This window comes from Lucilia cuprina, chromosome X, assembly GCF_022045245.1.
Source record: "Lucilia cuprina isolate Lc7/37 chromosome X, ASM2204524v1, whole genome shotgun sequence".
Lineage (NCBI taxonomy): Eukaryota > Metazoa > Arthropoda > Insecta > Diptera > Calliphoridae > Lucilia > Lucilia cuprina.
This window is the reverse complement of record NC_060949.1, coordinates 10,169,920-10,180,259: the sequence shown is the minus strand read 5'-3', so window position 1 is coordinate 10,180,259 and position 10,340 is coordinate 10,169,920. Positions and strand designations below refer to the sequence as shown.

Genomic DNA, 10,340 nt, shown 5'->3' with positions numbered 1-10,340 from the left:
TTTAGAGCATATTTTTTAAATTTTAAGAGCATATTTTGAGTTTTTTACGGCATATTTAAAGCGCTTAAAACACTTTTTTTAGAGCATGTTTTCGGTTTCCCTGCTAATGACTTATTAAAAGTTTCAAACATTGGTCTGTTTTTCTCAAGTTCGCCTTGAGACGAAACGGCACCTTGCGCAGTGTTAGATGCATCCGTTGTCAAATTAAACGATTTTTCGAAGTCTGGGAAAGAAAGAATTTCGGCTGTGGTCAACATATATTTGAGTTTGTTAAATGTCTTTAAGGATTGATTATTTAAAGTAATTGGATTGGGTGGTTCGTTAAACAAACCTCTTGTGAGGTTCGTTAAAGGTTTGGCTATCTTTGCATAATCACGAATGAACCTCCTATAGTAAGAGGTCATCCCCAAAAAACTCTTCAATTCCTTCAAGTTTGTAGGTGGCAATAAATTTTCGATGGATTTAACTTTAGCAGGATCTGGTTTAATTCCATAGACCCCACAATATAACCAAGAAATTCTACCTCAGTTTTCATAAAATGAGTTTTATCGAGGTTAAAGACAATGATATCGCCTATATAGACGTAGCATATTTTGCCAATATATTCCTTCAATACGTCATCAATCATTCCATTTAGGGTAGAAAAGGCAGTTTTAGGAATATCAGAGTCGGAATTTGATAAAATCCTGATGTCAAGTCTAAAGTTGTAAAATATTTAGCCTTTCCTAAACTGGCTAATGTCGAATTAATATCCGGTGTTGTATAAGTATCAGAAATGGTGACAGAATTCAATCTTTTGAAATCGATAACCATTCTGTATTGTTTTTCGCCATTTAATTTAGGTTTTTTTTTTGGTACGACCCAGACTGGTGAATTATATGGACTATTAGAGGTTCTAATGATATTTTGATTTAACTCAGAAATTTGTTCTTCAGCTACGGGGCGCATATTTGCTGGGTAAGGATAGCTGTTTTTATCTCAGCATTAATTGTTGTTGTGACCATATCGCCAGCTTCGAGTGGACCAAATAGAGCACTATATTTTCTTATTATTTTTTCAAGTTCCTTTTTTGCTTCCGTAGGGACATTTTCATCTATATAATTTATTTGCTGTGTATATTTGTCTTCAAGACTATACCGGGCCTAATGGTTAGTGTATTATTTTCCCTATTAATTGTAGCACCTAGATCTTTAAGGGTATCGTCGCCGATGATGCCATAAAAAGAATCTAAACTGGGAAGTATATAAAATGTGATAATAAATTCCTTTTCCAGTAATTTAAAGATTTAATTTTATTCACATTCAATTCTTAATTCTCATTTTGCTTTTATAATATTCTACGAAATTTTATTTTTAATATATAAATTCAATTTAAGCTTCATATTTTTTATACATATTTTTTTAATTTCTTTTATTTTTGTTTAAATTTCTTAACTTATGGCTTTACTTTTTTCATTTTTTATTTTATTGTAATTCAATTATTTTTTTCTTTTAAGGAATTTTTTTATTATTATATATATACATATATATGTTTTTGAGTTCTTAATCTTTATTTTATTATGATTTATTTTATTTAATTATAGGCGTGGATGCAGTATCGCGTTATCCTTTTTCGAACAGTATTTGCTTCAACATATACTGCCGTACTAAGGCACGGTGAATCTTACCCTGTGAACCTTCCCAAACTTTACGCTATTACCAGGCGAAAAGAGTTAGCTTCAACCCCACTATGTAGTGCAGGTTCTTAAGTTAACTGCAACTTGCAAGGATGTTTTCCGGAGCACTCTTTAGCCCTCTGTAATCTTCACAATTAAGGAAAGGGTGTTTCGAATGAAAGTTGCACATTTTTCCAGAGGACTCTATTATTATTTATTATGTTACATAAAAAAATTTTATGCACTGGAGGGCCTGATTTCAGGATCGCAGCACGCTGGGCTACTTCAGAGCCCATATTGGTCACTTTTTATATTGTTATTGCACTTTTTCACCTTTACACCTTACATAACTGTTAATAGTGGGAGATCAAGGAATTTCGAGGATACTTTGCACAGTTTCATTTAATTATTTTCATAATTATTCAATTTACACTTCTTTCACACTTCTTTTCCTTTTTTAAATATTAGTTAAATAAAACACTATCCTCGCGATCCAAACCAATTTTTAAGGGCGACCCATTATTCTTTAAGGATTGTCCCTGCTCGGGCGCCAGTTAAAACAACCATTCGGTTGTTAATAAAATAATAAGGGTTGGGACACCAATGGGACCCAACTCACCTTTTGTTAATTAAATTAAACACCGATTCTATTATTTATAATTTCATAAGCAATCTTTATTCCGTTCGGGTCCTAGAATTGAACTGATATTATAATTTGAATAACAATATAAGCTTAATTTTAGGCTAAAATATGCTTACTAATAATTAATTAAAATAAGCTTACACACGCGCATAATTGGTGGTATCCGGTAGCATCTAACAATAAATGCTGAATCGTCATTTGAGTCATGAGCGTGTTGCAATATGTTTAACTTGTTGGGGGCCAGAAGGGTGTTAAATTATATATAAGTTAACTTCCTACGTTATGCGAATATAAAAAATTGTTTTTAAATAGACACCGACTTGACCACTATAAATGAAAGACGTTAATTTTAGGTTCACAATTTTATTTAACGATCGCTTTGGTCAATTTCCCAAGTAAGACTGCCTTCAACAATATTTTTTAAATGCTTAAATCTAAATAATTCTGCTGATACAACTTATTCCATTCCCATTGTTGTGCAACTACTTCCATTCCCATTGTAGTGGGTTTTACATGAAACGTTGCTCGTGCACTTAAGAGTATAAAGCTTTCCAGCATAGGTAGCCTAGGAATGATAGGAGCAAAAAAATAGTGCAATCCGGTACTATAGAGTATTAAATTTATATCTAGATTTTCTAATTTTTTATATTTTGTGAACTCATATTGTGAAGATAACCTATGTCAATCTGCCGCCCTTCTTCTAGGATGGTTGTGACGATCTGGGGTAGGATTTGTATAGATGTCACGCATCGGCTGGTGTACATAACATTTTTTATTTTCACTTCTTCGTTGTTAAATCGCACTACGTAGGTTCCTGAAAGGAATTTTGTAATGTTACCACTCTGGAGACTACCTCCATAATTGGTAATAAATATGGTGTCTTCCAAAACAAGTTCGACAACCTCTTCTTTACATGATCTGTCGGAACATTTTGCTTCACCTCCTTTGATGAGAATTAGAACACAATCATCTTCAGGGAGTTTTCTCAAGCTCTTTTCTTCACACACGTTATTGATTTCTTTCCTTGGGCAGCGAAAGGACATAGAGAATCATTGAACCGTTTGTACATACCTTTGGATCGGCGTACTCTATGGCCTCCAATTAATTAGAATAAGGGAGTGTTGCAATTTCGTCAATTATCGGTGAATTTCTTCTCTGTCGATTACGTTAGAGTTGATTATGCCACCTTTGGCCATTTTCAATGATGCTTTGTTCAGACCTCAACACATTATACCAATCTGCTGCATCCGGATTGCCAGCCAACCATTTCCAAGCTGAACCGATCCAATTGAAAGAGCGTTTCTGCTTCTTGTATTTACCCCTAAGCGTATCTAATTGAAAAAATTGTATTAACAAGGAAATCAATTACCATCCTTTCTTTCTCATCCACAGCAATTTTTTCCAGCATTGCCACGGTTTGGGCTAATAGGCGCTCGTATTCTTCTAAGTTGATAACATGAACTATCAAAAAGCTTGGCTTTGCCTTATTTGAATGTAACCAACTGCGGGTGGTATTCGGAGATTCGTAGACTGTGAACCACGTGAGACTGGAATGATAAATGTCATTTTGTTTAGCTCTATGATTAGTTTGTTAGAGTGTTAGTATGATTGTATTGTTAGAGTGTTAGTACAACTAAATTTCTACTTCACATTTTCACTTATATAATATTTGAACGTTAATATATTCTTATTCTATGTTATTCTATGTCCCTTTATCTTAATTAATTTCATCTTTCATATTCGTTTCCATCTCATAAATTTTATTATATTCATCTTTATTAGATTCTTATTCGTTAGTAGATTCTTATTCTAAGTTAGTTTTCTCTTAATCTCAACTAATTTTATCTTTCAATTCCGTTTTCATTTCATAAATTTTATCGAATTCATCTCTAAGGCTGAAAGCCAAGTTCCCCCTTTTTCCTTCTTGAACTAGGTGTGATTATCTGTCATATGCAAGAAGTGAAAATGATAATCTTAAGCCATGGACCTCGTGGTGTCGAGAAGTAATTAAGGATTTCTATGATTCTCTCCCTTATTTGCAAGGCTGAACGATTCCTAATAGAAAAAAGTTTCCCAAATTTTGAAAATGTATCCAAGACACTAATTAAATACTCATTTTGGAGTACAAAAATATCCACGTGCAGTATTTCACAGGGATAAGAAAGAATCGGAGCCTGAAGCTTAGGTACCAGCGGATTCCGATCATATTTGTTAGCCTTGCATATTTCACAAATCCTCGTATATCTTCCTACAAGACTGTTCATTCTAGGGAAATAGTATTTTTCCAAGAGCTGTAGTTTATTTTCGTCTTTATTCCTATGTGCCCTTCTGTGCTTCTCTTCTATCAAGGAACAGACCCTATCTGGACAAGTTATATCCTCTACAAGTCTCTGAGTGATCCGTAGCTTATAATGTGAAAATCCTCCTGTAATAACCACAAATACTGTTCAGGAATTTTAATCCCAGGATTCGTGTAAGATTTTCCCGCTAATTTCCTCCAAAGATATGGTGTGCCGGTTGTAGCTAGGATGAGGATTAATATGTGCCATCATATCTGATTGGAATTGACGTATTATAATCTGATTACGAAAAGCATTAATAGGAGCTTCGACGTGTGGAATCAAATCTGTGCCAACCTGTTCGTCACTGTGTACGGTTCCTTCGCTAGCTGTTATAGTAGCTGAGTCTCCGTTCCCTATCGTACCCTCTATGGTGCTTTTCAATTAAAAGAAGTTTTATGTTATATTATAATTCTTCGCAAGAGCTAAATTACAGCTCTCTTGGTGTGTCTTTATTGAAAAAGTTCTTAGATTATATAGCAATTAATTACTTACACAGCATTATTCATAAAGTGGTTAGTGTAACAATTGAACAGAACATTGAACGTAAAAAATACATACAAACAAAGCCACGATCAGTAAATTATTAAATGTATTGATTGTTTTATCGACTTTGTAATATGATATTATTTTTAATTGCTTTTTCAATATTCTGTCGGCACAAGCTGTACTTGTTTTATGCTACACCTTCCTTTTACGGAAGAATGTTCATACCCTTTTTGTATGTATGGACATTCTTTAATAAATTATTACTATAATCTTAATAATTAATTTTATTACAAATATGGGAATAAACATCTTATTTATTACTTAAACACATGCGCATATTTTACTAAGGATAATGTTAATTATATTATTTGTTACAAATCTATTCTTATGAACTATTTGTTATTTTTTATTTTTCTTATCTACTATAGTTACATTATTTCTTAAATCTATGTTATTAATTTCGTAAGGTCCTTTATATTGTGGATCTAATTTGTGACCTACTTCATTATACCCTTCACCTTCGTGAGAAGGATATATATAAGTTTGTCATTCCGTTTGTAATTTCTATAATATAATTTTCCGACACTATAAAGTATATATATTCTGGATCCTTATAGATAGCGGAGTTGATTAAGCCATGTCCGTCTGTCTGTCCGTCTGTCTGTTGAAATCAGTTTTTAGAGGACCCCAGATATCGGCGAGATCCGAATCTTCAATAATTCTATTAGACATGCTTTCGAGAATATCGCTATTTTAAATCAGCAAAATCGGTCGGTAAATAACTGAGATATGAGCAAAAATCTGAGACAACCTCTGAAAATTTCATCAAAAAATAGTTAAAAAAGAAAAAGATGTACACGTGTGTGTAGAGATGTATTTGGTTTTATTCAGCTGTGTGTTATTTTAAAAAATATGATTTGCATTTTTTGCAAATATATATTTTAAAAAGTATGAATTTATAGTCGGACATTGCCGACCATATGATACCCTACACCAGTTAGTATGTTAAAATTTTGATTTTTTTTAAATAAAGCATTTAATTTGTTTTATTGTGGAATATTTTTACTTATTGTTGACAAAAAAGAGAGATTTTCTACAAGAGGGCTCATAGGGGAGAACAGGTAAATATGGGCCTATCCTTATAAATTTTGGTAGATGAATTTACGTCTACTACAAAGTCATTAATAATCGTTTTATAAGTAATTATAAGTTAATTTTGACCATCAAGTCATTTTCTGAAGGGGAGTCTGTATGGGGGCTAGGGTCAAATGAGGCCCGATAAAAATTAGTATTGTCAATTATTGTTCTATAAAACAAATTTTTGCTGATTTTCGTTGACATTATAAAACATTTAACGTACTTATGAGCCTAAAGGCCCGATTAGGGGGGTACGGTTGTATGGGGGCTAGAAAAAATAATGAACCGATTTCAACCATTTTCAATAGCGATCGTCCTTGAACCAAAAAAACAGCATGTGCCAAAATTATCTTGAAAATTGCGACCTGTAGCGTGTGCACAAGGTTTACATGGACACACAGACAGACAGACGGACGGACGGACAGACGGACATAGCTAATTCGACTCAGAAAGTGATTCTGAGGCGATTGGTATACTTTTTGGTTGGTCTAGGACCAATATTTTTGGGTGTTACAAACTTCAGCACAAACGCATAATACCCTCCCCACTATAGTGGTGTATAATTTTTATGCGAATAATGTAAGTTTGAAATTTAAAACTAACACAAATTTTTCCAAGTGCTTTTTAAAACAATTTTTTTTACGATAAACAAAAACAAAATCTACGTCTCGTCAATGTTTACCAGCAATGAATACGAAAGTGTTGTTGTTTTACTCTTGCTTGTATACTGTTAAGAACAACAACAACGTATTACTAATGTTAAGCGCATATAAGTGTATAGAAAACACACTGTCTAACCGCATTTACAAAAACAAAAGAGTACCAAGCGCATAGGGCTTGGACACCCTTGGTTTGGATGCTGTTGACGTTATTGCGTTGTTATTTTTGTTCTTGTTTTTCTGTGTTTTTTGTTATGTATGTTTAGATGTCTGTTGGTTTAGATGCCTTGTGTATATTGTGTTTTATTTCGTTTAGCGTTGTTGTTATTGTTATTGTTCTTTTTGCTTTTAGCTTTTGATGTAATAATAATGTAGTCGGGAAAAAATTTAAAATTTATTAAAGATATTTAAAATACACTATGGTGAAGGGTATATAAGATTCGGCACAGCCGAATATAGCACTCTTACTTGTTTTTAACTAAAATTAAATCTCCCACTTTTAATTTATAATCTAACAATGTCTTATCATTATTTAATTTTTTTTAATTTATACCTATCAATTATTTCTCGTGCTCTCTTATGTGCTATTTCTAACCTGTATTTAACTTCCTAGCATAATCTTCTACATTACATAAAGGTGATATAGTATGAACCAAGGCGAATTCTTATAAAGTGGTGGCAGTTCTGCAACAACAACATTTTACATGTATTTTGTTTTTGCATTTGGTTTACGTAGATGTCAAAAACCATAAGTACGGCGAATTAATTTGATGATTTTTGTAAAATGTTTATGTTATATTAAAAAATAAAGATATTAAAATTTGTGAGGAAAATATATTCTGAATTGAATAATGTTTGTTTCAAACGAAAAATTCTATTTCAGCAGCTTAATTAGCAAAATTTAGGTGAGTGCCTGATGTTAAGTAAAACTTAATTCTTTTGTGAAAAATAAACAAAAAAGTACATATTCATGAAAATATTATATTACGAATAAATGAATATTTGTTGCGAATGGATAATTCTACTCCGGCGGAGTAATTTTCAATATTTGGCCATAATGTAGCAGCCGCCGGACGGGTAAATACCTCATATGGGGTTTGTTATAGAAAGCGTTCCGGAACAGTCTTTTTTTAGTTAATCCTTTTATCTACATAACGTAGAAGTCAGCTGCCGCCAGCCGGGAAAATACTTCATATGCGTTTCTTAATATTAAGCATTTCGAAACAGATTTTGTTTAGTTAATCACGTTATCTACATAAAATATAAAACAATGTTGTGTAATATGTTAACATTTAACAGAAAAAATAGTTTTCTTAAATAACATATTTGTATACATACCAATTATGCCATTACCCAGCAAAAAAAATTGATGTCATACTTTACAAACGACATCTTAATCACATCTAAAAATGCGATTATATATTTTTCGCTTTTACAAAAATGAACAACATCCTTCCAATGACAGTCTAATGTAAAATTCATAGGTTTTTTTTACCAAAATTGGAAGTACTTCAAGTATGTTATTTGTGGTGAAAATTGATATGTATGATCTTACATTTTCGTTGAAGGTTCTATGACTTCTTCCTATAGTTCCTAGCGTCTGGTGATAATGAGCAGTCGATGTAATATTTTCTATCTTCAAAAGGTTACATAATTCATTATGCACCGAATTTTTGTACTCTGTACCCATGTCTGTAATAAACGTCTTCATCGGTCAATAAAATATTCAAATATGGCTTTCGCAAGTGATTTTGCTCTTTTCTCTTGAATAGGTACCCTTACAAGATATTTTGTCATGTCGCATATTATTGTGACTGCATATGAATTTCCGTTATATGATTTTGGTAGTTGACCTGGTGTATTTGTCAAAGTCAATGGTATTTTTGAGTGTTTTGTAATTTTAGCCGACTGGCATTTTTGGCACACTTTAACATATTTCGTAATATCACCAGTCATGTTCTTCCAGAATTAGTATGGAAGGTGCTTTCCATTGTTTTTTTTTTTTTTTTGTTTGCTTGCATCAGTTGTTATACAAAATTCTTTTGAAAAATCTGGATACTGAAGCAATGTTGGACTCATTAATGCCTTTTTTAGATGTTTAAAAGCCAAATCACAAGTCTCAGTCCATTTGAACTTAACATTTTTCCTCGATAACCGTGTCAAATGTCTTGAATAATCGGAAAATGTTTTGATGAATCTTCTATAATAGTTTAAAAAGACTTACAAATCGACTTGCCTCATCAGCGTTTTTTGGTGTTGGATAGTTTTCAACTGCGAGATATAGTCCCGAAATAAAATAAAATTGGTTTAATTGATGTCGTGTGCACCCTGTTCTTGAAAATAAACAAACTTAGATAGTTGGCAACGCAAAGATTTTTAATCTGGCAACGCTATGCCTGAGTGAACGCGATTTTTTATATCAGCTGGTTAATTTTTATTTCTTTTATTATTTAAACTAAAAAGAAAAATGTATTAAATGTAAAAAGTTAATAACTCCGTAAAGAAGGTGCTATATTACTTGGAATACTTGGAATTTTTTGCTGTCGTGATATTCTTTGCCTTAATTTCTTGGTGGTATTTTTTTCCTGGTTATGGTTGCTGTTACATTGTTGTTGCTGATGCTGTAATTTGTTATTGAGTTAACAAGGAGAATACATTGCAATTATTAATACTCTATAAGAATTTTGTAAACTCTTATATGAATGATATCACCTGAAATTATATTTTGTGGTATACTTACATACGTTTTTGGTTCAACTTATTTCCTGTGGAGGCTGCTGTTGCATTGTTGTTACTACTGTTGCTGTATATATTTTTGAAGACTTTTTTAGCGCCATTTTGTGTACCTAATATACTCACATACATACATATAAATATAACAACAATTATACTTTTCTAATGGCTCCGGGTAAGAAAGTTCATAAGTGTGGCGATTGTAATCTCTGCATAGGCAGTCAATCTAGCATTTTATGCGACATCTGTTCATTGTGGATACATGCATCTTGTGCAAAAATTTCTGATGAAGAAATGACTAAAATTAATGAAGTCAAGTCCATGTCTTACACATGAATGCCAAATTTGATGGGTTAAGTTCTAAGTTTGATGAGTTTATTGCCAAAGGGAATGATGACCGTGATTTTATTAAGCAATCTTTTACTGATGTAGTTTCTGACATTAAAAAAGAACTGTCTTCGTGTGTGACAGAGTTGAAATCTGAAATTGTTGATTGTAACAATTCAATACGCCGGGTTGAAACTAATACAGATGTTAGACTGTCTGCCTTGGAGGCTGAAAATAATTCGTTGTATAAAAAATTTCAGATCAATATCATTTACAGACCCAAAATATACGTTTTTTTATTTAAAAATTCAAAAAATTTTAGATTTTTGCCGTTTTTTTGCCCAAATCGTGTCTTAACT

At 32.3% G+C, this 10,340-nt stretch overlaps 1 long non-coding RNA gene across 1 annotated transcript; it reads right to left on the bottom strand.

Annotated features, from left to right (window-relative positions):
* Nucleotides 1-9,163: 9,163 nt before the first annotated feature.
* On the bottom strand, nucleotides 9,164-10,014 carry LOC124421153. Its single transcript, XR_006941534.1, has 3 exons — nucleotides 9,662-10,014; nucleotides 9,440-9,542; nucleotides 9,164-9,376 (listed from the first exon to the last, which is right to left on the bottom strand). It is a non-coding gene; the product is annotated as an uncharacterized LOC124421153 (long non-coding RNA).
* Between the last annotated feature and the right edge of the window lie 326 nt (nucleotides 10,015-10,340).